General features: G+C 35.2%; 1 protein-coding gene across 4 annotated transcripts in view; it reads right to left on the reverse strand.

The window, feature by feature from the left end:
• The window catches only part of LOC141377471 (uncharacterized), a 370,516-nt gene that overhangs the window by 249,066 nt on the left and 109,157 nt on the right, over positions 1 to 12,293 (reverse strand). For all 4 annotated transcript variants that reach the window (XR_015507899.1, XR_015507898.1, XR_015507901.1 and 1 more), the window contains one exon: positions 1,547 to 1,672. The gene's annotated coding sequence lies outside the window, so the exon portion shown is untranslated. The remainder of the gene's footprint in view (positions 1 to 1,546; positions 1,673 to 12,293) is intronic.

A 12,293-nucleotide genomic window follows, 5' to 3' on the forward strand; every position in this document is an offset into this window, starting at 1 on the left:
TGATAGGCTGATTGCCACCAACACGTTGAATCTCCAAAATTATAAATATTTTAAAATAGGCACTATCCTTTTAAATAAACTGCAGTCTAAACTAAATTCTTAAAAAAAAAAAAAAAAAATCCTCAAAAGTACATTAAGTTGTCCAACAGCAGCAATATTTGTCAAACGGTAGTGAGTTTATTGATATGCTGTCACTATGTGGGCGGAGTAATGCACAAGGTTGAACGGGCTGTTGGAGTGCTGTTATTGCAGAATATTGCACGGTTATTAGCCAATCAAATTCGAGAACCAGACAACTGTTGTATAAAAATATATACTATATACTATTTATATGTGTATGTAAATATTTTTTTATTTCTTTATCACTATAAACACAAATATCAAATACCTATGTAAAATAACTTTGACATATCTAATCCAAAATTTTATTCTGACTATGACTTACAGTTGAAGTCAAAATTATTAGCCCCCCTTTCATTTGTTTTCTTTTTGAAATATTTCCCAAATTATGTTTAACAGAGCAAGGAAATTTTCACAGTATGTCTGATAATATTTTTTTTGTTCAGGAGAAAGTCTTTTTTGTTTTATTTTGGCTAGAATAAAAGCAGTTTTTATTTTTTTTTAAACACCATTCTAAGGACAAAATTATTAGCCCCATTAAGCTATATTTTTTCCAATAGTCTACAGAAAAAAAACATCATTATACAGTAACTTGCCTAATTACCCTAACCTGCCTAGTTAACCTAAATAACCTGCCTAATTAACCTAAATAACCTGCCTAATTAACCTAAATAACCTAGTTAAGCCTTTAAATGTCACTTTAAGCTGTATAAAAGTGTCTTCAAAATTATCTAGTAAAATATTATTTACTCTCATCATGGCAAAGACAAAATAAATTAGTTATCAGAAATGAGTTATTAAAACTATTATGTTTAAAAATGTGTTGAAAAAATCTACTCTCCGTTAAACAGAAATTGGGGAAAAAATAAAAAAGGGAGGGGTATAGTAGGGACTTCAACTGTATATTATTATTATTATTATTATTATTATTATTATTATTATTATTATTATTATTATTATAAAATAATATAATATAAAATAATATCAAATAGTATAATATTATAATCTACTCTCCGTTAAACAGAAATTGGGGAAAAAAATAACCAGAGGGCTAATAACTCAAGGGGGCTAATAATTCTGACTTCAACTGAATATTCAAACATTTGAGTTCTATAAATGTCAGCAAATTAGACCATATTTAATGGATAAAGATTAATTTGATTATATAAACAAACTCATTAAAACTTGCACAATGCAAACATGTTTGCAACTCCTAATGTAATCAATCAACTGATGAAGTATGATGAAAACTATTAGCCATTGTTTTTTACCCTATTCACCTGCAGAGTTTTGCCTTTAAAAAATTCTGTAATTAATTTATGAAGCGTTCTGCTGACTCTTCATGTTCATGTTTACGCTCAATAAACTTGGACCTTTCAAAAATGACATTACATCTTCTAAAATAATAGTACATAAGTGAACTGACCGAAAAATGCGTCATCTCAGTTGTTCAGGCTTGACGTGATGCGTCTGATTCACCGGTTGCCATCTGTGCAGTCAAACTTGTCAGGAGCGCTGTTGTGAAGACATTACGTGTATGCTGGTGCTTCTTCTGCAAACATAAAGCAAACACACCTTATATACTCGAACTCAAACTATCTTTCTGGATTACAGGAGAATAACGAAATCATGAGACATATTTTATTTTAAGTGTGGGGGAAATTATTTAAAAATAAACAACATAATCATTTTAATCCATATTTAAAGACAGAATGATCAGCCCTCCTGTGAATTTGTAATTCTTTTTCAAGTATTTCCAAGTGCTGTTTAATAGAGATGAGATTTGTTAAACCATTTTTAAACATAATGCAATAACAGCATTATAATTAATTTCTAATAACAAACTTATGTTGTTTTTGCCACAATTAAAAAATTGTATATTTTAATAGCTTTTCTTCAGATTAAAAAGCCATTTGAAAGCTTAAAGGTGCAGTAGATGATCTGCCAAAATGTTATTGGGTAAGCATATTAGCTTTGGACGGCAGGGGAGGGACTGTGTTTCAAAGCCATGCCTCCTGATAACGCGAATGCACCCACCGCCACACGAATCACACGACAGCTGACAACCCACTAGTTCATGTCATTCGCCAGTTAGAAGTGTAGTGGTTGGCTTGGCGGCGTGCAGGAATTTTACTTATTACTAAGCCACACTTTACATGCTATTTCAGAGCGAATATTCAAAGTAGCATGGTAAACAATATAGGGAGTGCGTCACAGGCTGTTATTGATCAGAAATGACCCAATGTGAATATGAAAGCAACATCAGTTCAATTAAGCAGGCTCGGTGGAATAGCGCTATTTGCTGATGTTCTGTTGGAAAACTGAATAAAATCTACATTTTGGATGCTGTAAAAGGACCTTATGAAACTGAAAATACATAAATCTTTCACCGGGAGATTTTGGTGGCTAAAATGATTTGCATCATAGGTGCCTCTAAAAAAAAAAAAAAAAAATATATATATATATATATATATATATATATATATATATATATATATATATATATATATATATATATATATATATATATATATAAGGGGGGATTGGGGGGGGGGCACTAGAAGAAATAAGACCTTCTCAGAAGAAAAATGTAATAGAAAAAAATTGTTAAGACTTTCTTTGCTCTCTTAAACATTAATTGGAAAATACACGAAATAGAACAAAATATTCACACAAGTTCTCAAGTGTTATCTTTAACTTAATATATATAAAAGGAAAAAACATAGACAATTTGTACAATATTATTTTGTTATATTTGCAGTGAATCATGTTAAAATGTATAATAATCATATTACTCAGACATTAAAATCAAACAGGATATATTTTGATATGTAAAAACGTCTTCCACTTGCATGCAAAAATATACATCTGAACATTAGAAATATCTTCAAGCACTCATGACATTAGGCTTAATAAATACAATTTAACTCAAAAACGTTATGTGATGAACTCATAATGCATAATGTAGTGTATAATGCTGTTTTGCTGAAAACTATTTAGCATCACTGTTCATTCATTCTGCAGTTTACTGCCATTACAGAAAGTCAAAACATGAGCATCTCTCTGGATATCTGTCATTTGCATGCCACTTTTTCAAACTCACACTTCTGTCTGATGATCATCAAAACCTTTGCAAACAATAGTTTTCACAAACACACTAAATGACATTCAGCTAAAGCATTTATGACTATGCTGAATAATTTTAATTGCATATCTGCCAATGAGAATTTCCTTAAAAATGTAAACATGATTGATTTTATTAAGTAAAACTTATTTAATAGGAACAAAATATAATGGTATAACATTTGTAAATATTTATTAAAATTGTGTTGTTTTAAAAACTCAAGAAAAAAAAGGATATTTTATCATTATGTAAAGCTGCCTAACACTAATGAGTTTGGACCATGTAGTCTCTCTGAAATATATTATGCAAGTTCTGGACTTGAACATGAACTCAAAATGGATAATGTGCAAATGCCTATTTTGCAATGCTGTTGTTTTGCTTAAACCTATTTAGCATCACTTTTGACTGACAGAAACTCAAAACTTGAGTGCCGTGTCTCTCTGGATTACGTTCATTTGCATTGCACTTTTTTTTTTAAATGCACACATTGGTATGATGTTCGTCAAAACCTTTCCAGGAAACAGTCAAAAACACCACTAAATGAGATTCAGCTTAATCACCTTTTGCTTATTCTGTTTTATTTCCCTCATGTGTTGCTTTCATTATTTCACTCCCGCCAGATGCTCTTTACACTTCCATCATGTCATTATATTAATTCGAACATTTCTTCATATTGTATATATAAGGCAATGCAGCGGCACAGCTGGTAGTGCTATCGCCTCGCAGCAAGAAGGTCGCTAGGTTGCTGGTTCGAGCCCCGGCTGGGTCAGTTGGCATTTCTGTGTGGAGTTTGCATGTTCTCCCTGCATTCGCGTTAGTTTCCTCCGGGTGCTCCGGTTTCCCCCACAGTCCAAAGACATGCGGTACAAGTATTTGAATGATTCTCTAGTGTAATGTCTAAAACGATGACAAAAAGTTTGCTCACATTTTAAGATTATAGGGCTGAACGGCATTAAAGGCCATTAGTCTACAGAGATTTCCCAGTATTTCTCTGTTGCAATCGGGAGATCACAATAAATAACCCCGAAAAAGCCATAGCAAAGCAAACACTAGCAGATTACTGTTGTGTTTGGAATAAGAAAAAACACTTAACACATGACACATGCAGGCATTTCTTCGTTCTTTCTTTTTACTGAACTAGTCTACAGTAACGAAAATAGGACACGCATTAAAAACAAACATGGCCAAAATGCATACATTCCTATTTTGTGAGTCCCATCTCACACTCAATACACTACAATTACTATGGTATAAATACAGCACTACAACATGCAAATGAAGAGATCAAGTCAGAATGTCTCTTACCTATTTTATAAAGATTTGATTGGCTGTGGTTTGAAATGACGCTGTTTTTCTTCCTTAAGGACTTATTATGAGGTCTCTATCTCCATCTTGTGGAAGAGCCTTCTTTGCTCTGATTAGTATAACAGGCTGATGGCTGAATATCCAAAACTATGAATATTTAAAATAGGAACTATCCTTATAAATAAACGGCATGGTTGCAATATAAACGCCTAAATTCTTGCCTGAAAAAGCCTCAAAAGTGCATTGTGCACTTTTGCATTTAACTTAGTATATCAGTGTTATGTATTGTGCTAATGCAGTGTGTCAGACCTTGATATGCATGTTAGGCAGTCCATCGCACAGAGCAAATCCATGTAGGTGTTTGATTCCCTGCGGCCAACAGTATACGATGAATAATATCTCTATAAGTTACAAAGAAATGTAAAAAATCTGCTACGGCAGTCTCAAAAAAAAAAAAAGAAATGAGATAGGAAAAGTGTGTAACAGGTTGCTATAACAAAAACAGCAGGAGAGGAAGAGAGAAGGAGATACAAGGTAGATAATGAAGACGGTGTTAATTGGAATGGATACATCGGGGAGGAAAATGAAATAAGACAAGAAAAATTTAAATGAGAATGAGAGGGGGAGCGGTAGCAGGAGAAATGTTGAGCATTTAGATTTTAAATGAGGCCAGCAGCCCTGACCCAGCACAGCCACTGCTACTTAATGAGGACAAACTAAAATTACACACACTCACACTCAGACAGATCATGGGCAAACACACACTTGCATTGTGTCAAATGACGCAGATTGCAAGGACAAAAAGTGCAATACAATAAAGTAATTGCTAAAAAACACAGAAGCAAAACTATCTTTTATATTTGGATTGTAAAACATCTGCTGCATACACAGCGCAGGTTCACAGATTTATTTTACATACAGATGCATAACTACCTGTATAGCCAGTTTGTCACCAGATTTTAAAAAGCAAATACCTTTAAATAAGTGCAATTAATGTCATCAAAAATAAAAGATCATATTTACAATAACAAATGTCTGCGTACTGTGTATATAAATATATGCATGAACATACACTCACCAGCCACTTTATTAGGTACACCTGTCCAACTGCTTGTTAACGCAAATTTATAATCAGCCAATCACATGGCAGCAACTCAATGCATTTAAGCATGTAGACATGGTCAAGACGATCTGATGCAGTTCAAACAGAGTATCAGAATGGTGAAGAAAGGTGATTTAAGTGACTAAAAAAAGTCAAAATTCTGAAAAAAGCCAATTGTTAGATAAATAGAAGAGGGTAAAGTAAAAAAAAAAATGAATTGAGATGTAAGTGAAGGTTTCTAAATTAATTTTGAGAGGGGCATGTGATATGATTGCAGCTGGTCTCTCATCTGTAATCATTAGTAAGCCAATCGGATTATTCCAAACTCACTACACTGCAAAAAATGCTTTTCTTGCTTAGATTTTTTGTCTTGTTTCTAGTACAAATATCTAAACATTTCTAAATCAAGAAGAATTTCCTAGACAAGCAAAACATATTGTCTTGTTTTGAGAAATAATTTGCCAATAATAAGAGAGTTTTTCCTTAAAACAAGTAAAATAATCTGCCAATGGGGTAAGCAAAATAATCTTGTTTTTTCTTTTGACGTAAGATTATTTTGCTTACCCCATTGGAAGATTATTTTGCTTGTTTTAAGGAAAAACTCACTTAATATTGGCATATTATTTCTCAAAACAAGACATTTTTAAAAGCATTTTTTGCAGTGTATAAAGAGCCCGCCTAGCCTTACTCCCTTATCTTCATTTTTTGAAAAGTCCCCCCATTCACCCCATCTCCCCCTTTTCCTCCTTTACCTGGGGGAGCTCTCGAGAACTACCTGATATTGGACCCCTTACATGCTCATTGACCACACTGGAGACCTGGGCTCATTTATTTTGGAGCTCAGGAATCTCTCCCGGGACAGAATGACAAACCTGCTATTATTGTTAAGCAATATCTAAGTGTAAACTCTTGAAATCCATATTCAGCCTGTTCTTAAATATTCACAATGTAGTTCATAAAGTTACTTTTCAATTGTAATTCTTAAAAAAAAAAAAAAAAAGCTTTAAAAAATAATTAAAATCACAATCAAAAGCTCATCTTGTGTGGCTTGCAATTGTGAAACTAACTCTATCTCTTGCAATTCTGAGAAAGGAAGGGTCAAAATGACAAGATAAGAAGTCAAAATTTATATGTAAAAAAGGTTATAATTATAAAAATGCAATTCTGGGGGGAAATAAATTGAGAATTCAAATATTGCAAAACCCAAACTTGTCAGAAAAAAGTCTCATTGGGAAAGATTAACACTGTAGTCACAATTAACTTTTTGTTTTTGTTTATTCTGTGATTGGAAGAAGCTTAAAACGATTCCCTGGAGAAATCTTTAAAAAGCCAGTGAAATAGCTTGTCAAACCAAGTCGAAGTTGCTTTAAATAAATAAACAGCAGTGGAAATTTCATAAAAGCGGAGCAACTTTTGACCCTACATTATTATAACTGTTGAAGCATATCTTATTAGACCAGTGAATTTAGAAGAGATCTTCTGTTTCCTCTTCTTCATTAATGATAGATTTGGCTTCGGCTGCCCCTTCACTAAATGAAAGCGTTGGAGGCCCTGTGGGTTTGAGCAGTGCCACTCTTTTATCGTTTGGTTCAAGAAGATGCCATGCGATGCGTTTCTTACCCGTTGCTGCACACGATCTGCGCAAAAGAGAATATTTAGAAGCGACACCATGCATGAAACTTCAGAGGGACGGTGGTAAGACTATTTTTGACAGGCATAATTTTCACAATTTTGTTTATATTTAATTAAGTTTACTTCTCTACTTTTTCCTCAGAACTCTGAGTTAGGAATTGTGACATAAGAATTGTGACTTCATTATATGTTTTATTTTATTTAACAGTTTGGTCTTTTTCTTAGAACTATGAGACATAACCTCAACATTTCCAGAGAAAAATATATTTTAATTTCTTGCAACTCTGGTTTAAAATTTAGCATTTTTTTCCAAACTGCAAGATGAAAACTGTGACTTTTCAAAAATACATTCTGAGAAAAAAAAAAAAAATCTGCTATTTTCTTGAAATTCTGCATTCACATGTTGAATCTCTTTTTGTGTCATACCATGCACTGCACAACATAAAGGAAAATATTTAGAAACAAGACCTTGCCTATTTTAAAAGTGGACCTAATGTGATATGAATCAATGTAGGTAGTGAAGAACATTCGGTATTCTCTAAAAGTATGCAGGAGTGTGCAGTAAACATGAACCAGGCTAAAACTAGGGTGTGTGTGTAAGATCAGTAAGCCTACAGAGTAGAAGCAACACCTGAGAACCTATGCTGGAGAATAACTGAGTATGTAAAGCATTGATTATGTATGTTGAATTCCCATATATAGAGCCATCTGTAGTGGCCCAGTGGTACGGTACGACACGGTACGGGCCACCTTTATCAGGCTTGCATTTCCACTAGGGTTGGGCAATGTCGACCAATTTGGCATCGTACAATGTCTAATGTGAAACACCGCTATGGACAATGGCATCGTCATCATGTAAAAAGAGGTGGAAGGTGGGGGGGGTGGGGGGTCTGAGAAGGGTGCATGACTTATTTGAGGACCGGGAGGGAGATGCAGGGTTTCTAGGAGATTATGTGCAGTTTATTCATAAACTAAATTCGAGAAGAGCACGTGATTATGATTGAACACGGCTGGTTCTGCATTAGCATGCATGATCGACCAATGAGGCCATTCCTAACCCACTATAAAGAGCCAGGGTTTTTTCACTACAGTCATCTTCGATTTGAAGAATCCCCCCTTCCACCCCTACCTCTTCACCTTTCCTTCTATAGGGCAGCACGGTGGCCCAGCGATTAGCACTGTCGGTCACAGCAAGAACGTCACCGGTTCTAGTCCTTTAACAGGCCGGTGGTCGTTTCTGTGCGTAGTTTGCATGTTCTTCCCGTGCTTGCGTGGGTTTTCCCCGGGTCCTTTGGTTTCCTCCCACATTTCAAAAACATGCACAACAAGTAAATTGATAAAACTAAATTTTGCACTACAGTTAATCTCTCACCCTGCAGCATATCTTTTCATAGCATTCAATTTTTAGTTATCAGTTTTTATCAAGGGGGAGTTGTCGAGATCTACCTGAGCTCAAGGCTCCCCTCTCGCCCTTCAAACAGGAGGGAGCCCAGGGCTCAAGAACCTTTGAGCTCAGGGCTCTCTCCCGGGGCAGCATGCCAAACTTGCTTATAATCAATCATCAGCTAAGTGTGAACTCTTGAACACTCATTTGCGGGCATTATGAGTACCTAAGAACTTCTGAGAGACTTGGGATGTCTGAATATCAAGTTTAACAACTGTAGTGGGACGCGATCCAGCAGTAAATACATGAACTGTTCGACGTGCATTTCTCTCTTCAACTGTTTTCGTTTCTGTCAGCTTAGCATTTAATTAAATAACTAATCAACTATTACAGCTCAGAACAATGTTTTGTGTCTCATTTTTTTATGTTTTGTAGCAAGTAGTCATTAAATTAATGGGATAAAGTACATCCAGTATGGTTGTTATCACAGAATAAAGCCCATTAATCTTATACACAGGCTGCTGATAAGCCTGTTGGGTTTATTCTGTGATAACAACCTCCGGGATGTACTTTATCCCTTCCTTATTGTGTGGAGAGTTTTAATCAGTATATTGCAAATAAGAAGATATCTCCCATGCCTAGAGATGTCCTCAATTCGCCTTTTGTTAACCCTTTGTCTAATGTGAATACAGAACAAATACCACTGATGCAGGAAAATAAAAGTTGAGTTCAATCCTAACACGACTTTGCTTGCTATAACTGGATATGAAATCTGGTCGGTATATCAAAGCTACATTTATAGAAAGGAAGGAAATAAATCTGTTTATCCCTTGGCTGTACGATGTCAATAAAGAACAAACCCAAATGATGCATTGAAATTAAAAGCATAGTTCAATCTTAACATGACTTTGGCTGGATATGAAATCTGAACAGTAATTTAAAACTACATATATAGAAAGGAGGAAATGAATCTATGCATCTCTAATATATTTGATTATATTAAATTACACTGATCAGACGCTTTGGTGGTTTGAGAGAGAGTGAGAGTGCATGTGCTGAAGGGAGGTTTGTTTAACGCATTCAGCAGCCTTTTTCCATTAAAAGGGCATTTCACACCATTTTAATACAAGGTTCATTATGTTCAACATTAAAGTAATGCCAGTGAATGCAACAGGGCATGTTTCTGTAGTCTTTGTAGAAAATGGGTTTGTGGATAATGGAAAGGTCTTTCCAATGCACCAAGACCTGAAAGTAATATAAAAGAAAACAAAATAAAAAATGTAGAATGTGTAATTAGTTATTCTTTTTATCTCACCTTTCTTTTCTTGGTCCCTTGCCATTCAGAATGTGTATATCATAATTGAACAAACATGTTGCAAGTAATAAAGAATTGTAAAAAAATTATAATAAAAATAAAACCAAATAATTGTTTCTCTTTTCTCAGAATTCTGAGAATGACTCAATTTTGAGACAAACAACTGGATGTGTAATTAATTATTCTTTGATGAATTATTCAGTTCCATTCAATTAAACTTAAAATGGTCAAATCCAAGTCATGTAAATGAAAGACAAAAACTCTTAACACGATTTTTTTCTTTTACTGGATAATGATCCGCAAAAACTGTTATTAGTGGAAATAATTTTTTTAATCCCTCTATCTGCAAGTTACATAATTATTGTCTAATAAATAAGCGAGTCACTAGTTGGGCTTCCACCCTAACATGAAGTGAATATTTCAACCCAGGCTCATTATAGATCTGTACCCTTATACATTTCTGGAAAGTGCCAAATACGTCCCAGGTGGTACATTTTTGGCAATTTTGTTTTCGTGAATCCACCAGAGGCCAGCGAGTACGCTTTTTTCAGATCTCTAATTTCTTTTGCGAGTGCCATTCGCACTTGCTGTTCTCGCTTAAATCCATCAGAGGCTGCTGTAGACTAACTGACTGACCAACCAATACCCCCACACACATCCCCTTCCCTAAATGCAACAGAGTATTTTCAAAAGCACCAATTGACCAATGCCAACCCCCTTCCCTAAACCCAAACGACAGTGTTTTCAAAAGCAATCTGTAAAAAGAAAAGCCCACACGTGATTTTTACCATGTTTTCGGATTTTAACACTTTTTTTACCCTGTTATTTACTTGCTTATTTTATTTTTTGCCTTTTGTTTTACCCGCTTTCTGGAACAGTTCTTCGCCAGACTCAAACCCAGTCATCGCGATCAACTTCTCGCTGTCATTTCAAGTTTCCCAACGAATATAGTGAGCTACGGGGAAAACTGGTAACAACAGGAAAGCAGTCCACATGGAGGTAAGCGGTCAGCTGGTAAGCGCAAAAAGAAACAAGCTGTCAGTGACATCATACTGCCTCGTTTTAAAGTGGAAATGCAACCATATATATAGCTCTGACTACATCATTTATGCTCTCCAGAAATGTATACAGGTGTATGCTTTCACAATGAGCCTGTGTTAGAACATTTAAAAAGTTCACAAAAAAATCACTTTTTAGCATTTCCATGAAGTTTTTTGAGTAACTGGCTGTAGTATTAGTAAGTAGAAACTAACATTAAACAAGACAAGCATTGGAGCTATATTTATGACTGATTTATTCCGCAAATTCCATCTATTCACATTGACCCTTTTCACACAAGAGGACAACTTAAGTGAGTGTAAAAACTTTTTTTGAGAACCAAGAGATTTTTTTATTCGAAATTTGGCATTTCCATCACTCGTTTCTCTTGTAAAATGAGAATTAACACAGGGTGACAGAAATCCAGATGATTCAATGACTCAAACTCTTCTCTGTAAGGCTGTGTCCAACAAAGTGTTTTTTTCTTGATATGAGCATTAGTTTTCTGTTGTTGTCTATGGTAGAGCCACATTTTTACAGCAACTGCACCATAGTGTGGCCCTCAGTCGACATTTTACAATCAGCTCTGAGCGATCTGCATTTTTTCAGGTTTTGAAAGTTGAAAAAAAGCAGCGTCCATCAGTTTAAATTTTGAACAAGCCATCAAATCACAGTGGAGGAGGTGCAGGACTATACTACACTACTGTCACCACCACCACAACAACTTGTAATGACAACTGAATAATAAAAAATGCTGCAGTATTGCTCACAACTGAGAACTGTTCTAACAGCACTCACATTCCTTCAGCGCAAAACCACTTCAGTGGATACACACACTGAAGCACACATTCTTCATTCATTTTCCTTGGGCTTAGACTCTATTTTAGGGCAACAGAATAAACTGCCAACTATGCCAGTATATATTTTATGCAGCAGTTGCCCTTCCAGCTGCAACCCAATACTGGGAAACAACCATACACTCTCTTATGTACACTTAGTTTATTCAATTCACCTATAGCGCATGTCTTTGGACTGTGGGTGAAACCGGAGCACCTGGGGGAAACCCTAAGAACACGGGGAGAACATGCAAACTCCACACAGAAATTCCAACTGGCCCAGTCAAGACTCGAACCTGCAACCTTCTTGCTGTGAGGTGACAGTGCTTACCACTGAGCCATAGAGTCAAAACTGAAGCGACATGGCCTCCCAGATCACACACCTTCAGAGCTTGTATAATCAATTACTGTGCAACCTTTTAAAATAGCTTGTTCTA

This window comes from Danio rerio, chromosome 14 (genome assembly GCF_052040795.2).
Source record: "Danio rerio strain M-AB ecotype USA chromosome 14, GRCz13ab, whole genome shotgun sequence".
NCBI lineage: Eukaryota > Metazoa > Chordata > Actinopteri > Cypriniformes > Danionidae > Danio > Danio rerio.